This window comes from Anastrepha obliqua, chromosome 4 (genome assembly GCF_027943255.1).
Source record: "Anastrepha obliqua isolate idAnaObli1 chromosome 4, idAnaObli1_1.0, whole genome shotgun sequence".
Taxonomy (NCBI): domain Eukaryota; kingdom Metazoa; phylum Arthropoda; class Insecta; order Diptera; family Tephritidae; genus Anastrepha; species Anastrepha obliqua.
This window is the reverse complement of record NC_072895.1, coordinates 94,185,939-94,208,904: the sequence shown is the minus strand read 5'-3', so window position 1 is coordinate 94,208,904 and position 22,966 is coordinate 94,185,939. Positions and strand designations below refer to the sequence as shown.

At 30.3% G+C, this 22,966-nt stretch overlaps 1 protein-coding gene across 4 annotated transcripts in view; it reads right to left on the bottom strand.

The window, feature by feature from the left end:
• Nucleotides 1–22,966, bottom strand: part of LOC129246167 (probable phospholipid-transporting ATPase IA) — a 142,878-nt gene that overhangs the window by 10,963 nt on the left and 108,949 nt on the right. Inside the window, exon 14 of one of the 4 annotated variants that reach the window (XR_008582445.1) lies at nucleotides 6,625–6,656. The exons of the other annotated variants lie outside the window; for them this stretch is intronic. The gene's annotated coding sequence lies outside the window, so the exon portion shown is untranslated. The remainder of the gene's footprint in view (nucleotides 1–6,624; nucleotides 6,657–22,966) is intronic. 4 annotated transcript variants of the gene reach the window in all.

Here is a 22,966-nt window from a genome sequence, read left to right as displayed (position 1 = left end):
TGTTGTGGCATCAAATTTGGCGTAATTTCTTGCTGCAAAATAAAAACGCTTACCCAATGTTACCAAAAAACATCATTCAATTTTTATTAGTGTATATGAAGTGCATATTTGATGCGTTGCTTTCCCAAAACAAATTTAACCTTTTTCGCATTCTTTTTGTTTTTAATAATAAAAATAAATTTAATTTTTATTTTTTTTAGTTTTAAACTTTTTAATTTTTTTTTTTATTAAAAAATTAAAATTTGTTTTTAAATTAAATTTTTTTTTAATTCTTTTTTTTTAATTTTTTTTATACATTTTTCATCAAATTAGTGGCAACATCTTTCGGAGAAAACGCGAATTAAAAATTAAAAAAAAAATTTACTTTTTCACAATTTCTTATGATGATAACAAATTAAACAACTCACGCAACAAAAATATTCAGCTATTACAATTTGAGTATCTAAAACTAATTTTTGGAGCAACTTCTGCAGTGCTTATTCAAGAATCATCCATGTGTACTACATAAATACCAAGAAGAAATGTTAAAAATTTACATTTTATGCTACTTTTAAAATTAACGGCATTTACAGTGGGCACGTTTTGTTAATTTATTAGAAAAATATTGTTCAACTTCTAACAAAAGCAGAATAAACAAAACTTCCGAAGAGGCAAATTTACATAAAAAATTTAATAAGAAATCCCAAAACTTTAACCATACCTTTTTAATTTTTCGGATATGCAGTTTTGCAGTTCATTCAACTTTCGTCTACCACTAGAAAACTTTGAATTTTAATCATATTATATAAAACTGCATACCCGAAAAAATTCGACACAAAATTTTTACCAAAATGTTAGAAATTTGTATAGTTTTTTGGGATTGTTATATCAGTTTTTCAGACTTTTGCTGCTTTAATTTATGCTGCTTTTATTAAAATATGCACAACATCTTTATAAAAAATGCATTGTCAAAAATAGCTAGACGATTTTTGGTGTCACTTACTGTCTTTACAATCTGGTATTCTAGATTTCTACTTTTTAAATAAAAGAAATTTACTTCGACTATTGAAAGCAATTTTTCAACTTTAACTCCAAACAGTTCTACGCAAATTAGTACAAAAATAATTATATTTTTTAAAAACATAAGTGGATTAATTATGAATTAGTAAAAATAATAAGAAAATCAGCTCACCAATTACACATAAAAATATTTATTTCTTTAAAACCCTGCACATGCAAATATTTTAATTATTAAATTTATAATTATTATTTAGGGTTGCTCATGCACTTTCAATGTGAAATATATTTTCTAAAAAAAACATTAAAATTATATAAAACATATATTTTGTACATTTAGTTGAGTGGCTTTTGAAGTTATTTGTAAAATATTTTATAGATTTTGAATGGTATTTGAGAGTAATATTAGGGCTTTCAAGGATTTACAGCAGATGAAATCTATGATTTTGTTATAAAATATAGTGTAATTAAAAAAACATCTTTAAAAAATCTAAAACAAGTAGAAGTGAATTTTCGGAGATATTTTACAACGATATTTTCATACACCACTTTTGGAAATATTACCTAGCATTTTTCATCACATCTGCTCGGGAAAACAAATTGAAATTCGTGTTAGTAAATAGTGGAGAAATCAGAGACGCATCAACTACTCAACCTTTGAAACTGAGAGAAGGCATTAGCGCAAAAAAGTAAGCTCTGAAAGGGTTTTCGAAGAGTGACTCTATTATCAGAACGATTCCTGCCCCCACCAAAAATACCACCACTGGTATGCAAAAGAAAGTGAAAGAGCAATATTTTCTGTTAACAAAAAAACAAAAAAAAAACAAACAAACAAACTTTCGTCTGATGCAGAATTACACGTTCGTCATCCCCCATAGGAGGCGTATAATCAAAAATATGCCGGTGGACTTTGCGAAGTACACAGGTGGCTGGAGCTAACATAAAATGAAGGTCCCTATAAAAAAGTTTCTAATATTATACAATATTATTTTTTTTTTGAATAAAGTATGGAGTATATTTTTTTGGGTATCAAAAGAGGAAGAATAAATTATATCAATTTGTCAGTACAAGGTGGCGCAAAATTAATCATTCAATTTTATTTTCGAATAACTTTTTTCTAAATAAAAACAATATTTTTTGTTTATTGCTATCGAAGAATAAAAAAAAATATGTATCATATAAGGTGGCACAAAATTAATCATCCGATTTTGTTTTTGAATAACTTTCAACTAAATAAAAACAATATTTTTTGTTTATTGCTATCGAGGAATAAAAAAAATATTATTATTATAAGGTGGCAAAAAATTAATCATCCGATTTTGTGTTTAATTACCCTTTATATGAAATGCAAAAATAAAACAGTTTTTTAGAATTGTTAATCTTTATTTCGACATTTACGCGCTCCATTCCTTGCCTGTTTTTATACTGCAGCTGTCTAGCTCACGAGTGTGAAATATGATTGACGTACGGCCATTTGAACAAATTATGAATTCTTCGATAGGGTGATTAATTTTGCGCCACCTTGTATAATATGTATATAATGTGAACAAAATTTGAATCGTCGTCCATCTAAGCCCGCAGTGGAGCACCATTATACAAAATGTTTATATGTATAGCTTCTTTAAAAATTTACCAAATCTTCTACCAATTTTAGGGAAAAGTGCATTTTTTCTAGAGAAATTCAATGATATTTTTCAAAGCATTGGCGCACGGGTAAATACAATATTAAGTAAAAATAATAGGTGTCTGATTTTTTGGCTATAGAGCAAAAATTTAGAATATAGCATCAATAAGAAAAAAATGTTCTACCATCCTAATGTCGATAGACCGATGTATCTTCCATTTCATCGCCGTTTCTTTAAAGGTCGTACTGTGAAGTTCATGTAAACTTAGATATTTCAATTAATTAAAAAACCTATTAATTAACAGAGAATCCAACAACTAGACTTGCGTGGATATATACCCACATTTCTCATGAAAACACATAAATGCAACATAAGATTTGTTTGGTCTTTATAACATAATAATACATTTAAGATGAGGATATACATATAGTATACATATGCACATACATAGGTTCAGACATAAAGAGCGCATAATTAATAAAGAATAATTAATTAAATTATCAGCCGATCAGTCAGTATTTGTATAAATATGTGAAAACAACAACGAGCATACGTGAGTATGGGAATGCATTAGGGTGGACAGAAAAAAAAATCGATACCGGTTTTCCAACGGAATTATAAAATCTATTGTACTTTAAGACCTTGGGTAAAGTATCTCAAAAAAATATTTAGATTTAATTGATCTAACGATTTGAAAGTATCTCAAAAAATCTCTCTAATTAATTTTTATGCAAACCTTTTAAATTTAACTTCTTCTATCTACTGAGGTGATTCTTTGGAAAAACCATTAAAAAATAAATTATTTATAAAGTACATAAAATTCCCCATTTTTAATTTTATATTCGAAACGATCCAGCTCACGTAAATCTCAACATTTTCCAAAATATTTTGACGTAAATTTTAAAATATTGGATATGGCAATAAGTTTCCGTTCTTTCTTAGCCAAAGTTACAAATTATTTAAACAATTAAATAATACAGGTACATGACATTATGTGAAGTATGTGGCATTAGAAGCTACAACTTTACTCCATCTTTCGGGCAGCATACGGATTCCTCTGACGAAAAACTCGAGTTCTTTTGACTTGATCGATTCATTGAGCCAGTTTCCGATGCTCTCGTAAGAAGTGAGCCGCGAGTGGTAATCCGAAGATGCAATATGTGGGAAATACGGAAGGGGGTCAATATTTCCAGATTCAGTCCCTCTAAATATTTCTGTACCGATTTAGCTGCGTCCGGCTTGGCGTTGTCATGCAGCAAAATCAGTTTGTCATGTCTACCATTCCATTTCGGCCGCTTTTCTTTGAGAGCTCGATTCAAACGCATTAACTGCAGTCATTCATAATAGATGACACCCTTCTGATCCCACCAGATGCACAACATAATCTTTGAAGCATGAATATTTTTTTTTCGTTATCGCTGGATCTGGTTCACCTGGCATACCCCAACATTTTCGACGCTTAGGGTTATCATAATAGATGATGCATAATACATTTTCTATCCTGCCGTTCAAGAAGCATCTCACACGTCCCCAAACGTCTCTCGATATCCCTCTCCCTCAATTAATGTGGCACTCAGCGGCACTTGCTTTCTGGAACATTTCCATCGCGTGTAAACATCGGTAAACCTTGGATCTGTCAACATCCAACTCTTTAGACATATCATTAAGGGTTCGACATACGTATTTATCCAATAATTGTTATAGTTGAGTATCTTAGAATTTTTTCGGTGCCCCTACGCAATCTTTATCACTAGCATCGAAATTGCCATTTTGGAAGCGTCCAGACCACTTTTTAAAAGTTGTATTTGATGGAGCGTGATTACCGTAAATATTGATCAATATACGACACGTTTCAGCTGCACTTTTCATTAAAAGGTAATAACGAAGCATCACTTCACACAAATGCTGTTTTTTTTACAGGACGAACGTAGACATTTTTGAAGTCAGATAAAAAGGATCTTTACGCTACAAACGAATGTCAACTAGTGCGATCCAGACCTCACGTATACACCTTCAAATCACCAGTAGATTACTACAGCGAACACAAAAATAGTATCAGCAGCGATAGCTCTTTTACGAGGGCGGAAACTTATTAACATACCCAATAAAATAAAATGTATATCATAATACTGTTTAATTAATTTAATTTATTTTAAATTAGCATCTAGAAGTGTCTTTTGAAAAACCCTTTATTTTAATTTAAGCTATTTATGATATAATAAAATTTTATTATATCATTTAATGTTAGTCTTGGCGTTGGTCAAAGGAATAGCAGTATCTTGCTTTGACATCAAAAAGCCTGATCCTTATTCTACATATATATTTTAGCCACAGATAGAAAGAAGCCTAATATTATCTTCAAGTATAACTTCTTAAAAACGATTTTTGCTTTCCTAAATTTTAATTATTTTTTCTTCCGCAATATGTAAATAAAACACATTATTATTGTTGTAAATTACGCATTTTAAAACGCAGTCCTGATCTGGTATTTCATAAAGAAAAGATTCAGAGCTGCCCTCGTTTCACACTCACATGCCTTTGGCATGCCTTTAAAAAGATATTTTCATTATATCATAAATAAAAGACGGTGCATCACAAGGTCGTTTACTTTGTCAACACAGTCTACAATGTGTTTGCAACGACACCAACAATATAAAATGTGACTAAAGTAAATATACTAAAATACTTCGTATCTAATCCTTAAGGATCAAATGAGTAATTTACGCAAATACTAAATTTTAATAATTACTCTACTAAACTACTCACAGAATGGACAATTTCGAAAATAAATCTCAAGGGAACTAACTGCACTAATGCATTTTTAAATTACATTGTTTTCATGTTGTACGGTATTTTCCGGTATATCTATTAAGGTATGCAGACTTGTATGTAAATATGCCCATATGCATTTGTGTGTGTATATGTGCGTGTGTGTTTTTCAAAATACATTTTAGATAGACTGTTAAGCGGAAAGCTTTTTTATGTTCCACAAGGCAGCTCCCCAGCAATCTTAATAAAAATCTACTCTGTTTTTTTCACAGACATGAATGCATGTGTGTGTGGATTTGTATGCATACTCGTATACGTAAACGCAAGTATGCATGTACGTGTGTCTATTGATTTATGTTAACAATGATTGGCTCTGCGATAGATTGCTGACGATTGCAATGCACTTGATTGTTGTTTTGCTGTAGAAATGCAGATTTCAATCGCGACTTCCCAGGGGAGAGAACGTGCCCTACAGCAGTGCTGTTATTTACAACAAACACACCTACATGTACACAAACTAAGCTGAAGAGTAGTTGACCGTCCATTTGCCAGAATAGTGTGCCCATATGCATTCATGTATGTGTGTATGTAAGGCTAGAAAAAGTATCGAAGCATATACATATGTATGCGCTGGTGCGTTTTGTTTGCGCTATCGCATATGTAATTGCCTTCACTTGCGACATTTTCATTCATTCATTTAATACAATTCAGTGCACTTGCACTTATTGGTAGTTTTATTTTTTATTTTATTTATTTATTTTTTTTGCCGCTTTTTACTCTATGTTAGATTTAGTGCGTTCATGGTCAATCAGTCAACCGAGTCGTGTGGTAATTCACAATGTCCACTTGCAGCAGCAATTTACTGTGTCATTTTGTCTCATTGATTGTACACTTTTTTTCAACGAAGTCTTGCATTCCATATGCAGCTAATTTGAAAATTGGATAATTTGGGTATTTTCTTAGTATTTGAGCATTTAATGTGTTGAGTGGTGGTAGTGAGTTGTTTTGTTGTTGTTGTTGTTGTTGTCTTATTTGTGACATATTTTGGAATGATTACCAATGCGTGCAATTTGATAAGCAGTAATTAAGTGAGATGACCGCCATTGAAATAAAGTGAATTGTGCAGTCAAGTGTTCGATTGAATTTTTGTTTTCTTTTTTTTTTGGTATATTTAGCTACTCATTTGATTTTTTTGGTTTTTTGATTTTTTTTTTTTAATTATTGATTTACTTACACCGAACTATCGATCCCAGTGCATACATTGTGCTGCAATGATGCCAAAATATTTGCAAATTTTTTAGAATATTTAAATTTCTTATTTTTGTGTTTGTTTTTTTAAGTATTTACGTTTTTTAAATTCTTTTTATTGTCAATTATTGCTTATTGGTTATTGTGGGTGTTAATTTTAGTGTTATTGAGTTTCTTGGTGGATCTAATTTTAAGAAAAAAGTTTTGCTGGTGCAAACAACAGGTAGCTACATACATAATTTGTATAAAACATTGCAAAACATTCCAAAAATTTATTCTAACATAACTTTTTAGCTAGAAATGAAAATTAAAATTGTAAAGGGGCTACATTTACACAAACGTGCTCAAAAATATGTTGCAAAACTAAACATTTAAATAAACAACAAATTGCAGTTGCCGTTTTTTTTATATAAAAACATTAGTAGATTCTTAAAAACAAAAATATTCTGTAACGCAAATTTTTAAAAATCAGTTTCTCATATACCTACAAATATATTACATTAGTAAATTTCTAAAAACAACAACAAAAATTCTATTAACGCGCATTTTAAAAAATCAGTGCAATCTCAGCGCAAGGAAATATGAAAATATATAAGAAGTTAAATTTGTGTTAGTGTTATTTAGAGCGCGTGAAACCTGAGTGCCCTTATAAGTAGACTCGATCGGCACTAAAAGATGAGCGAAATGAGAGTATACGTATTGGATGTCGAAAATACCCGTATAAGAAAGCTGTACTCCGATGAGGTAAAATGAAAATGAGGCTCCTATGCGAGTTTTTCGACCGCAGTAGCCGAATGCGTTTGTGTGGGACAACATTCGGTAGAGCCCGGGTGGACATGAAACACCAAATGATAGAAACAGTTGTTTCTATTGCCTCTCATCTCTCAGCAGCCAAAGGCAAACTTCCGAGAATATTTGTGGATGAAACGGTTACTCATCGAAAGCCATCTGCCGTTCGGAGTCGACACATGACTGTGGGTTCATTTGTGCAACAACGTCAAAAGGCACACCACATACATATAGGAGAAGAAGCTCGGCTAAACAGCTAGCAAAAGATGTATGCCTCACTTAAATCTACTTATATGTATGTACATATGTACATTTAAATGTTTAGCCAATTTGTTTTTTAACTAATAATTTTATTTTCTTCAATTTTCGGTTTTTTCAAATTTTTCTATACAAATCAAACAAATGAAAAACCAAACCGAAGCTCATATTTGTAAACGAGAAAATATTCTCTGTTCGGTTTTTCAAATTTTTCTATACAAATCAAACAAAAGAAAAAACCGAAGTAGATATTTGTAAAGGAGAAAATATTCTTTGTATCCAATTCGCATTGCTTTCTTTCTCTGGGATAAATCTTTAAAATAAGTTATACGGTTAAAACTTTTTTTCTAAATACGGGAGGGCAAAGATGCGGAAGTTTTTCACAATTATATTTCATTACGTTTTCGAAAACTACTATGTTTTTTTTTCATTTTATTTTTCATTTTGTCTTTTTAGTATATAAATTATTATATCAAAAGTAAAGAAAATCGGCGTTTGGTCAAGTTATTCAATAATTCGAATTTAAACAATAGTTTTATAAAAAATTTATTATTTTAATTTTTTTATTATCACTTTTGCCTTGATTAAATAATTTTTATGTAAAGATTTTATAAAAAGTTATTTTAAAATTTTTTATTATTTGTAGTTATATTTATATTTACATTTATATTTATATTTATATTTATATTTATATTTATATTTATATTTATATTTATATTTATATTTATATTTATATTTATATTTATATTTATATTTATATTTATATTTATATTTATATTTATATTTATATTTATATTTATATTTATATTTATATTTATATTTATATTTATATTTATATTTATATTTATATTTATATTTATATTTATATTTATATTTATATTTATATTTATATTTATATTTATATTTATATTTATATTTATATTTATATTTATATTTATATTAATTATACAGGGTGGGCCAAATAAGACCTACTAATGTTAAGCACAAATAACTTTTTTTATTTTTTGACATATTTATTTTTCTCTTTTTGTAGGTTATAATTGAATTGTTGGAAATTTATTATGGAACCCTACCGCAAGACCACCAACAACAACTGCAATACCATATTCGTTTTACACAATTAGCCACACTAATTGATATTTTAAATACTGTTTTGATGTTGGATGAAGCGCATTTCCATTTAAATGGTTATGTCAACAAACAAAACTGTAGATTGTGGGTCTCTGAAAATCCAAGGGCAAGCGGTGCTATGGCCACTAAAGTTATCGGTCCATATTTCTTCAAAAATGAGGATGAAACGCCGAAATCGATTTCAGGAGCTTCTTACAGAACATTGATTGAAAACTTTTTGCGGTGGTTTGAAGAATATGGAGCAACTGTGCATACTGCTTGGCAAACAATGGACCTGGATCTATGGATTAGCAGATCTTATTTGGCCCACCCTGTATAAAAAAAATTATAAACAGTCCTTTTTTATTTTACTTGTCTCATAAATTCTTTTTAATTCTTGTCATATTAATTTCTTTGATTTTACAATAATTTAATTAAAAACAAAAAACTTGAAGTTGTGTTCAATACAAAATTTATTACAAACTGTTGTTATTTTTCAGAAATGTAATGATTTTATTTTAATTGAAAAAAAGTATTTAGGTAAATGGTATTTTACTCATTTCATTTTTATAACTGTTGTAAGATTAATTTCATTAATTATTTTTTAAATATAATACATTTTTCAAAAATGATTAAAATTGTATTAAACATAAAATTTATTACAAATGGGTGTTTTTATTTTTTTATTTTTTGAAAAATTATTAATTTTATATTAATTATAAACAATATTATAAAAAGTATTTTCTTCATTTTATTTGTCACGTTATTTTTTTATATGAATTTCTTTGGTGTTGATTAAACTTTTCAATAACAATTAAAATTGTGTTAAATATAAAGTGCATTGCAAATTGTTTTTATATTTTTTAATGAAAATTCAATAAATTTGTATTAATTTAAAAAAAATGACAAAGTTTATTTTCCTGATTTTATACGTCACATATTTTTTTACAGGATAATTTCTTTGATTTTAATTTAATCCTTCAAAAACAATAAAAGTTGTGTTTAATATAAAATTTATTGCAAATTGTTATTTTTATATATTTTAAAAAATGTATTCTATTTCAATTGTAAAAAAATTAAAAATTTTATTTTCCTCATTTTAATTGTAATACATATTTTTTGTTTTTTCAAAATAATAAAAATTCCTTTTTATAAATATGTATTTTATCACAAACTGTTGTCCGAGTGTATTTCTGCCTTGAAAATGCTCCTCATAAAAATATTTGCCGTTCGGAGTCGGCTTAAAACTGTAGGTCCCTCCATTTGTGGAACAACATCAAGACGCACACCACAAATAGGAGGAGGAGCTCGTCCAAACACCCAAAAAGGGTGTACGTGCCAAGTGGTGAATCTTCTACTCAAACTGTGAGAAATTTGAAAAAAAAATTCCAAAAAAAAAATTTGCCAGTAAGACAGTTTGTGGATCAATTTGTTAATCGTGTTCGTTAAAGTGGATCGTTAATGAATAAAACAACACGTGAACGTGCTCCTACAGTGCGTACACCAGAAAACATTGCTGCTGTAGCCGAAAATGTGCGTGAACATCCCACAACCTCAACTCGTCATCGTTCTCAAGAATTGAACATTTCACGCACTTCTTTGAGGAGAATTTTGCATAAAGACCTCGGTATGAAGGCTTACAAAGATCAATTGGTGCAAGAACTGAAGCCTAATGAACATCCAATGCGTTTTCGGTTCGCTCAATGGGTAGAAAATTGTTTGACCGAAGATGAGCATTTTTACCGAAAAATCATCTTTTCGGATTTGGGGCTCAGAAAATCCACACGTTACTGTAGAGAAGCAAATACATCCACGACGAGTTACTGTTTGGTGCGGTTTTTGGTCTGGCGGCATCATCGGGCCATTTTTTTCGAAAATGAGCGAGGAGCCGCGGTTACAGTAAATGGCGAGAGTTACCGTGACATGCTCAACGAGTTGTTTCTAAAAATTGAAGAGGATGACATGGACGACATTTGGTTTCAACAGGACGGTGCAACTTGTCACACTGTCAAAGCTACACTCGAACTTTTGGCTACCGTTTTTGAAAACCGAATAATCAGCCGAAATTCTGATATCAATTGGCCGCCTCGGAGCTGTGATTTAAGCCCGTTGGACTATTTTTTGTGGGATTAATGCTTTAAAACACGAACATAAATGACAATGTTCAATCTTCAAAATAAAAAAAAAAGTTTGAAAAAATATTGATTTTTGTTTTTTTATAGCCGATTCAAAAAGTAAATTTTACATGACCCACCCTATATATAATCTATTTTATTTATTTATTTTATTTATTTACAAACGTGGTATAATAATATAATTATTTTCACACGAGAATAGGAGCACTGGCTGCCAGGACCTTCGGCTCTTATAATCTCTTTTAATTGCAAAAAAATTGTAAATTTTATTTTCCTCACTTTATTTTTTATTTCATCTTTTGATAGTTGTTTTTATAGTAATTTTTCAAAAATAATTAGAATTTTGTAATCTTTTTTTATTTGCCCCATTTTATTTCCCATTTCATATTTTTATAAATCTTTTTATATTAAAATTTGGTTAAATGTAAAATTTATTACAAATTCTTATTTTTGCACTTTTTACAAGAATTGAATACATTTGTGTTAATTATAACAAAAATTATAAATCGCATTTTCTTCAATTTATTTTTTATTTTTTATTAATTATATTATTTTATTATGCAACGTTTTATGTATAAAAAAGTAAAACTATTCAAAATGTTGATGTGCCGTCATTTTGTCGTGGAGTGTGTATGAGAACTACCGAAGAAGTATGCGTGGGTATTCTCATTAGAAAAATAATTACACTTATATATAATATATATACTTTTTGTTTTATTATTATAAAATATTTTGGCTCTATTTTCCCCATCGAAGTGCCCAGTATATTATTATTATTTTTTATTTATTTTCTATGCAAATTTATTCATATTTATAATTTATGCATTTTTCCATTTTCTTTCAATAAATATTTAGCCAATTTTTTTCTCCTTTTATTCGAATATTTTCATTTTTTTAAATTTTTGTAGTTTTATTTATTTATCTTTATTTACTCATTTCTATATTTTTATTTTTAATGATTTATTTTTATTATTTATTTTTATTTATTTATTTTTATTTATTTTTTATTTTATTTATATCGATTTATTTATTTTTGTTTATTTATTAATTTATTTATTTTCCTCTATGTTTGTCTTTTTATTTTGACATTGAGAATTCCCCAAAAATACACACATCCATGTTTTGCACATTCAAAAGCGAAAAAAATATTTTACTTTTATTGTTAACAAAATCTTAAATCTTATTCAAGTAAATTCATACACATTTACGTTAATAAATAATCGTACATATGTAGATAAATGGAAGTACGTATATTACTCAAATATTGTAAATAAAATACATATTTATATCTGTTTGTAAGTATGTAAAAATTAACAACATATTGAGGTACAAATGTCAATTCGTTGATTGCAAACTTAATTCGCCATGGCATAAAACTTTTACGAAATATATTTATGCAATTATATTTGCTCACAAAGTCGGTACATAATAGCGTACATAAAATTAAGTACATTAGTATCATTAAAGTAGAAAAAGTACTTATAATTTAGTGTAAAATGGTATAGTAGACAGCAGTAAAGCAAGAAAAACGTACAAAATATATTTACGGTATAAGTACATGGAATGTTTGCAGTGACTATATGCACTGTAGGTATGCATGATCAAAAATATTATGTTTCTACATGCGTATGACTGTATATGTATGTTTGTATATAAAGTTCATAAAATATTTGCATAAAGTTTAGAAGACCCCTTGACCTAGGCGACAGTACGCTAATTGAGCACAGTTGAGAAGACTTGATTAGAATTGATTGCTTTTAATAGAATCATTATTCTAAATACACATACATATGCAGAGCTATAACCGCGTATGTATGTATAAGTATATTACTTGACATAAATTGGCATTCAAAACAGATTGGGATGGAATTAGGAATTAAATTAGGTTGCAATTAAATTAGTGTGGGCAAAGTGGAGAGAGAGTTACTCACTAACAACTGAGAGTTGCTCGCTAACAACTACATTCGTACATGGCTCAAAATTTTTAAAGGCTCGGATATTATGACAAAGACAATTTTAAAATTTTCGATCAACCTGGATTCTTACATGAGAAATCGCTATCACCTGCTATTCTGCACACGAAAAGGACTCAAGCGAAATTCTAACAATTCACCTGCTATTCTGCACACGAAAAGGACTCAAGCGAAATTCTAACAATTCGCTTGCGACTGCAAATTAGAGCCCCGATATCCGGGTATCAAGCAGCGCTAGTAGCTCGTTACTCGCTCGAAACTCGTTCATAATTTGAAAACTGAAAAAAAGTATAAATCAAAATTATTGATCAAATTACTCAAAAAAGTTCGATATATTCGAAACCATGCTCGAAAATTTTCTAGTAATGAGCATTGAACAGCTGTGCGAGTACTCGTTGCTCATTTGGCCGGACTGTTCGGAAGTGTGCGAAAAAATTTGAGAGCTCTACTACAAATAATAAAATTTGCGAGAGCATTTTTACTTCCAAGAATTTATGCTTTCAACTCGCTTGTTTAGATATCAAAGAGTTTTTACCTTTTTATTTTTTTTTTTATTATTTTTTAAAGTCCTTTCTATGAACCTCAATGCGCAATCACCTGCATGCGACACCTCTGCAAGATTAATGGAAATAAAAAATTACATCTTCATTTTCAACTAAACACTTAGAAATCCATATAGAGATCAAAGTTTGTTTATAAACTACAACTCCCATTCAAAAATACTTGCAAGATTTCTTCTTCCTCATACCATCATTCGGAAGCATAGAGACTGGAATAGCAGTGAAAAACGGCGCGCGCCCAATTCATAACTAAATTGATGACTCAAATAAATCGAATCTTATCTGAGAGGCTGGAAAAACCATCATAGTAACTTGAACACTGAAGTGTTTCCAAAGGCGATCTATATGCAGTAAAGATATCTACATATAGAGAAGTTCATGTGATATGAAACTGATTAGAAGAACTCACAGCTCACTTGATCGGAGTCCGTCTTTTTTGAGCCGCAGCGCTGAAATACTCGACAGGCTTTTGTTTCAGAGATTAAATAATTGTTAGAACTTGTTCAGATTTTCATGTAAATATAGTGGGGCCCACGTAGCCGAATGAGTTGTTGCATGTTACCACTCCGTAGTGCCCAAGTTCGAAACCCCCTGTACGCACGAAACAGAAAAATTATAGAAAACATTTTTTTTTCTAATACGAGTCGCCTCACAATGTAAAACTGTAGATCCCTCAATTTGTGGAATAACATCAAAACGCACGCCACAAATTAGAGGAGGAGCGCAGTCAAATAACCAATAAAGGGGGATTAAGCAAACAAAAGAAAACTACTTTCTGGATGACTATTTTGTGTACCCTCAACTAAAAAAACGATTTGTATACATTACATGACTTTTTAGTCTCGAAGAGAAAATAAAATTCAAGTTTGAACCACCAACTCTATGAACTTTTAAAATAAGAAAGATCAAAAACTATAGAAACGGATGGCTCCAAATTTATCTGGAGATTAGTGAACCACCACCACATCTACTTTGGTTAAATTTCTGCCCATTTTCGCCTACCGTGAGACTGCTTATAGGCAATGTGCCTACAGGAGGAGTTTATAAAACTTTTCGAAACGTAAAAGTTATTGAAGCCAATTTAAACCTTCACTGTCTAGGTCCGACACACACACAGCAGTCGATTCTATGGTAGTAAGGACTGACTACGGTCTGTCACTCCACCAGCACTCCCCAAACATGTATGGGGAATATTTATGCTTATGCTGCTACAACAACAACGAAGTATACACTTTTTAAAAAGGTTTGATAGCCATTAGAAACCTACTGAACTTTGTACGCGTATACTCTGTGCGGGATATTGCAAAAAGAGGTTCCAGTTCTATGTATAACAGTCGCCTTATCTATCCATACCTAAAGGAAAGAAAGTACAAGAAACTGACTAACTGCACTGTTAACATCCCTCTAAGTAAACTTCTCACATTTCTCTTTAGCCTCAGCGAATATATTTAAGTACTTAAGTTTCAACTACTATATTAACTATATTAGGCTTCTAACAGTTAGAATTGTTATTATTTCCTACGAGTATGACTCCAGAGAGAAACAAAGCGTAGTTAGAGTATATTTGACTGAACGGTTTTGCCCGTGTAAGAGGGCCAACTTGAACGAGAAATGAAATTCTTCTCTTGTGATGCCATTGCAGTGGATAAAGGCAAGAGCGAGTAGTGAGAATGGAGTTTTATTGTTATGAAAAACAAACGAAGAAGATGGAACAAGTTGCAGCAGCACTTGAACGATGAAAAATTGTAGAAACAATAAAAATGACAAGAAAACAAATTTTTTTAGTTAAGATCTCCCTCAGCGGGTAGTGCAAGATATATGAGGGAATTTTTCACTTGAAAAAGCTGCTCATGGAGAATATTTCTCAGGCAGAAATGGTGGAATTCTAGCAAGGAAAATGTTCCATTGTTCAACACTAGTCGGAGAGGAGATACCTGAACTAAACCTACTCTGATTGGCATGGCATGTGGATGCTACACGTGTTAGACGTCGGTAAATACACTATTGATTTGGATACCACTCTCAGTTGGGTGTTATATTTTACTTATAAATACACGGGTATATACTTATATTATATTTATATGTAAAAATTATCTCGCTTGGGAGCTATTTAATTTCTAAACACAAACATTTGAGCGCTTAAGTTTTCACTGGAAACTCTTTATATTAATCATTATAGCTAATTATAAAATCAAAACATAATAATTTTACTGAAATATATAACATTTACGAATATAACATTTACAAATTTTTTCTCACATACATACATATATTCTCATAAAGTAGTTTAGTTACAAATAGCGGCATATAATATATTATGGTATGGGTAAATTTATGAAAAAAAGATTGTTTCTTTTTTTTTATGTTGCTTTTTTATATAGAACTCACACATTCATTCATATGTAATTTTCTTGATTTTTTCCTTCAGTTTTGAGAAGCTCACAACCCTATAGCTTCAGTGTATGTAAGTATATGCTATGTAATTGCGTCTAATACGTCACAGTATTTGCTTAGTGATGCTGTTTTTATTACTTTCTTTTTTTGTGCGTTTTATGCAAAAGTATTTTCTGAACTTAATATTCACAATATTTGCCAAATAATTTTGTTTTTAATTATAAATTTTACGAAATAAAGGTACAAACATACAGTATGACTCAGAGCGATCCAACTATTGCGAAACGATACGCACTTTTACTACTTTTGAACTAAAAAAAGTTGATACTAGGAAGAAAGCTAGTTCCAGGTAACATCAGCATTCATATTTATAAGCAAAGTCAGCCCACAAGCCAACTCTTAAATAGTCTCATTCGATCATCTACAATAGAGTTCCTTAAAGATGAACAAAAAACGATTTTTTCTTCCATCACTTTTTAAGTTTTTAGAAATTTTCGGAGCTCGTGCCATCGCCCTGTACTCCAAATAAGAGTTAAATGATCACACATATACCATACTTATATATACTACTGTCGGCAAAAAGTAAGGTGAATTTGGTTGTAAAATGAAAAATCTTTATTTATTCTTGTAAATCAATTTCATCCCCTTCAAAATAATCCCCTCTCGATGAAATACGCTTATGCCAACGATTTTTCCAATCCCGCCATCTGGGGATTTGGAATATATTTTTCCTTTTATTTTTAGAGTCTTTAGAAATATTTGGAAGGTACCGCCATTTAGAGAATTAACAAAGATACGACCTTTACTTGAGCAACTTTCTGAAAAAACTGTTTATTTTTTTTAATTAAGAATTTTTATTTTATGAATTTTTAGAAATATTTGGGTCGAAAGCCGATCTTTGCCTCAATAACATTTTGGAACAAAAATTTATTTTCAATTTTTACAAATATTTCAACGCTAGCCCTCCATTTGGGAAGCAGTATTTTCTGGATGTCTTGCGTTGGTTACTTTTATTTTTTTGATTTCTGACAGAATATTCTGGCCAAACAGCATAAGTAACGACACAATGTGGAGATTAATGAATGAGGAACCCATCTTTAGGCAAATCAAACGGAGAAAGTGGCGATGGATAGGTCACACGTTGAGAAAACCACCAGATAACATCACGAGAATGGCACTGGACTGGAATCCGCAAGTGAGCAGAGGTCGCGATCGACCAAAAAACACTTGGAGAAGGTCGATGTTGCGCCAACTAGCAGATGCCGACATCTTATGGGACGGTGCAAAAACAATAATAGCACAGAACCGTGTACGATGGAGGAGTCTTGTCGAGGTCCTATGCTCCCGAGAGGAGTGAACTACAGGGTGGGCCATATAGCGTTTGCTTTTTGCACCACCTATTTTTTTGAGAATGGTAACACAAATGACATGTCAGATGTGTTCATAATTTACTTAAAGGTTTGACATTTACGAAATGGGACGCTATACGCTTGAACAAAATTGGGAAATATTGAAAACCTATTTCCTAAGTGGTGAGTCTTCTTCTTCTTTTCTGATTTTCACATCGGTGGCTACGTCAATAAGCAAAATTGTCCGATTTGGGGCTCAGAAAATCCACACGTTACTGTAGGGAAGCAAATGCATCCACAACGAGTCACTGTTTGGTGCGGTTTTTGGTCTGGCGGCATCATCGGGCCATTTTTTTTCGAAAATGAGCGACGAGCCGCGGTTACAGTAAATGGCGAGCGTTACCGTGACATGCTCAAAGAGTTGTTTCCAAAAATTGAACAGGATGACATGGGCGACATTTGGTTTCAACAGGACGGTGCAACTTATCACACTGCCAAAGTTACACTCGAACTTTTGGCTACCGTTTTTGAAAACCGAATAATCAGCCGAAATTCCGATATCAATTGGCCGCCTCGGAGCTGTGCTTTAAGCCCGTTGGACTATTTTTTGTGGGGAGCCGTTAAGGACAAACGCTACGCGAACCATCCAGAGACGATTGATGCTTTAAAACACGAAATCGAAGTTGCCAGTCAAGAAATTGGAGCCCAAACAATCGAAAATGTGCTTAAAATTTGGGTTGATCGAATGGCCTACTGTAAAGCCAGTCGTGGCAGTCATTTGAACGATATTATTTTTCATATTCATAAATGACAATGTGCAATCTTCATAATAAAAAAAAAGGTTTGAAAAAATATTGATTAGTTTTTTCTATAGCCGATTCAAAAAGCAAATTGTACATGGCCCACCCTGTAGGAAAAAAAATTTTCAGAAAAAAACTAACCCAGAATCTGCTCAGAAAACTCCTCCTGTCATTTTCGGTTTGTTCAATCCGAATATTAAGCAACGTAAACTGTTACAGCAACAACAATATTAGCATATTGAAACAGAAAAACTGACAAATAATGTTTACACAAATATACTTTGCCGCACTCCCTACATCAGTCGCTTTAATTTTTTTTTAATTTTGCCAATGCATAGACATGAAGATCCTGCAGTTTTATTGTAGTACAGATTTAGAATTGAGATAGTTGAAGCCTTCTGAGACATAATGTATAAGCATATGAAAAGTCTTTAAAAATGGAGCTATGAAATTTGAACCACAAGAAGTGCTAATAATGGATCAATAATTGTAAATTGAATTCTGCATTTCGATTTGCGGTAATTTCTGAGAAAAAAAATATATCTTAGAAATTTTCGAATGGAAGGGGCTAAAGGGAATACAGTTTCATTTTATTAATTTTAGGGAATTATTTATTTACGTGGAATATTTACAAATTTGTATATATACAAAGTGGCGCAAAATTTGTCACGCTATTGGAAAATGTATAATTCTTGCAAATTCCGTCGTCCAACAGTCATATTTGACACTTGCGAACAAGACAGCTGCCGTATAACAGTCATCAGACAATAGTTATTCAGAGACAAAATTGGATGACTAATTTTGCGTCACCTTGCATTTGAGCTTATGAGCTCGTGAAGTACATGTGAAAAAATTTTCCCATGTTAAGTTTTTTAAATTTTTATTAATTTTTTTAGTGTATTTTTTTATATTTATTTTAGTTTTAATTTTTGTTTTATTATTTATTTATTATTTATATTTATTAATTTTATATTATATTTATTTTTCTATTTTTATTTTATTTTTTTTTTGGGATTTCAATTTACGGGAATGATATTTTCACATGCAATTCACGATAACCCCGATTGCCTAAAAAAATAAATTCCCCAATTTTTACTTGTTTTTGTATTGAATCCATCTTAGTGCGAACTATCAGAGAAGAAACTATTCACATCAACTACAATATAATACAAAGCAACAAAAAAAAACAAAAAATTGGAAATTTTATTACATTCACCGTGCGAAAAAATCAACTATTTTAGTTACCCTAAACACATTTCATATGTACGTGAAACCATAAATTTTATATAGGAATGCTGCATATTCAGTTTCTCATTTTCCCATGAATTAAATTTTTTAAAGGAACTTAAAGTTTCAAAGAACTAAATTAAAGAAAAATATGGTTTCAACAAACTCCATGATACTAGTATGGATATCAAACGACGGAGGGGGTAACCGGCTATAAAAAAAAATTGTGGGTCACTTTTCAACTTCCATTTTATATTTATATTAATATCATAGAGTGAGTATAAGTATTTAAAATAATTCTTTGAAAATTTAGTCCTTTCAAAACTTATATTGATGAAAAATAAAATTTTGAATAGATAGCAGTACTATAGGTGTTTAAAATCTGTGGTTTCACATGCATATGCCACTTTTTCTGGGTAACAAAAACAGTTCATTTTTGTCGCATGGTGTAATTTATGAGAATTTTTAATTTCTCAATTTTTATTATCTGTGGTTTCACGTGCATATGAAAGTTTTCCTGGGTAACAAAACAGTTCATTTTTGTCGCATGGTGTAATTTATGAGAATTTTTAATTTCTTAATTTTTATTATCTGTGGTTTCACGTGCATATGAAAGTTTTCCTGGGTAACAAAACAGTTCATTTTTGTCGCATGGTGTAATTTATGAGAATTTTTAATTTCTCAATTTTTATTATCTGTGGTTTCACGTGCATATGAAATTGTTCCAGGTTAACAAAAAAAGTTCATTTTTGTCGCATGGTGTAATTTATGAGAATTTTTAATTTCCTTATTTTTTTATATTACATTGTAATTTATTTGTAGAGTTTTTTTCACATGGAGTTCGCAATAAGGCTGATTCTGGCCTCCAATAAATTTGTATTCTTATTTTCCCCATCTTATCTTATCCCCTACATTCCAATTCGGTTTGAAAGCAAAATTCCCGATTATCTTTGTGTTCTTTTCTTTTCAATACCGAAACGATTATTTTCTATCCGCAGAATTCGAGGAAATAGCCTTGAGATAAAAAAATTGTATCGAAAATGCATAAATATTTTGTATACTAAGAGAGCAATGCAGAAGAGGTCTATTAACTTGCTAGGTTACAATTTTAGGCTCAACGTATCCTTTTTTTTAACTTTCACTGGTGTGTACTACAATCAAATTTTTAACTATCACAGTTATGTTTATGTAAAGTATGTCTATGTACAATATTTAAGTTGTATATTATGTGCTATGTATATGTTGATACTTCGTTGTCAGTGTAAAGATTTACTAACCTTAGCGATACTTATGTATGTATGTGTGTACTTATCAAGTTTTGCACTCGATTCTTATACAATTTCGAATATATAATAGTTTTGTAAAAAAGTTGAGCAAGTCATAGAGTGAGCATTGAATATTAATTGATTTGATTGATTTAGTTGACAATTTCACTGATTTCCTCGTTACCCTCATTTTATGCTTATGTATATGTAGCATAAATCTATGTATATATGTGTGTGTATATAAAGAGTTAGTATATATTTGCTTATGCTTTTGTTGCCTTGAAAAAATTTACATACAGCTTAGAGTAATATTTTAGATGTTCTTTTATACGCAGAGTTAGTAGTTAATCACTTATAAATTTGTATTTTTATTTTCCCCATCTTATCGTCTTTTTATTGCCTTAGAAATACAGTAAACACTCATTTTACACATACGTTTTTTATGAAATAACTTTTATGTAAAAAAATTAGGTACATTTAAATTTAATAAATTTCATTCTTATTATTTTTGTTTATTTTCTGCTTTATTCGAATTTTTTGCAGTAGTTTCTGTTTAGTTTTACAGAAAAAAAGTTAAGAGCCATTCTCATTTTTTCTTTTGGTGCTTTAAGCCTTAGGTGGACAATTGATTACTGAAAATGTATTGTATTAATTTATTATATATTCATGCATTATTTTCCATAAAAAATATGGTTTGAAGTAGAAGAATTAGCACTGAGAGTCACTGGTTATTCTTAATTACTTAATTCATTACATTTAAAAAGGGATTACTAACATTTTTTAAACTTTTCTAAATGCTTACCAAAATATAGTTTAATTAACTGAAGTGCTTCACTATTTTTAAAACTAAACTAAGTCTGGATAAACTTGGATAATACAAACTTCAAAACCTGAGCAGGATGTGGTCTGCACTCATTTTTTGTATACCTTTTTAAGGTACCAAAGATACCCAAACGAGCGATGGGAGTCTAAGTTTTAAATACAGGAAGAAAGAAACAGAGAAATGTTTACCACAAATTACATTTTATCAGGGTTGCCATACATATTTGTAGTCAAGAAATTGTTTAAATAAATTTTTTAAGCTGCAAAACTTAACATGGGTTCTGATGGCACAAGGGTTTGAATGTCAGTTATTGTAAAAATATTTTTTAATGAGATGCTGATGCCAATTTTTTTATATATTTCAAAATAGATACACACAACTATAACAGAGTACGTATATAAACATTTTTATGACAAAAACCTACACAATTTAGCACAAAAAAATGTTCGTAAAATTTTGACAAAAAAAAATTTTTTTTTAGTAGAATTAACATTATTCAGAATACATTTTTTTTCGGTCATAACCTTGTCAATTTCCAGAAAGTGGTGCATTTAAAACTGTAGAGTTGCCATTAGATTTAAAAAATGTTATTCTATGTTTCGGAGCCTAGTGATTCAAATGTCAGTAAGAGGGCAAATTTGGCATAGTAAAGGAGTAAAATAACTATTCTTTCTAAAATTACTTAGAGCTCCTGAAATATATTGAATTTAATAGCACGAATATACTACATAGCTGATTTCGATTCACCAACCCCAAGTGAGTAGTGAATAAAACAAAAAAATATCCCTTGAATCCAGTATTTGCTTATGATTTGGCAGCACTGCATTATTTTCGTTTTGACAAACTGTTGCAAGAATGATATATGTAAAGCTTTTCAAAGCGTTCCGGTTTGATCTCATCAGACGCTTAAACTGTTAGTCACTTAATTGCCTTTCAAAGCATTGCGCCTACAGTATACAAAATATTAAAAAAGAAAACCATCCCTACTTATGTTTGGAAGCACTGGTCTAAGCAAATCGCTTGAGAGCCGAGCGACTAAACTCAAAGTCGGTTGATGAGTAGAGAAAGCGTGAATCGAAAACGGCAACTATTTCATACACAAAATCACATACAAAATAGAGGCTGGTAGAGGCAGGTAGAGGCAGTGCACCAGGCAACCAGAAAAGAGTTTAATGTTGAACATTTTTGCAAAGACTTTGTTTTTATGATTCTATGAAAAATTTTTCCTATTGAAAAATATTTTCTTTTTGTAGAAAATTTGTTAACCAAATAGAATAGAATAATTTTATATTATCATGATTTTAATTGTTTTTTTGTTTTTTTTTTTTTAATTTTTTTATTAGTTCAGGACGGCATCGGAGCGATTTCGTGAAATCATAAATATTTTTGTATTTCTTATTTTTAATTATTTTTTTTGTTTGGTTCTTTTACTTATTTTTGTATTGTTATACATTTTTTATTTATTTATTTATATATATGTTGTATTTGTATATGCAAATGTGCTAATTTTATGGCACACAAGTAGGTTTGAATAAATTCATGAAATTTAAGAAAATTTTGGTGCAATTTCACTTGAATATTTTTGTACAAATATGAACATTAAAAGAAAAAAATATATATAATATAAATTAATGGCGACGTTAAT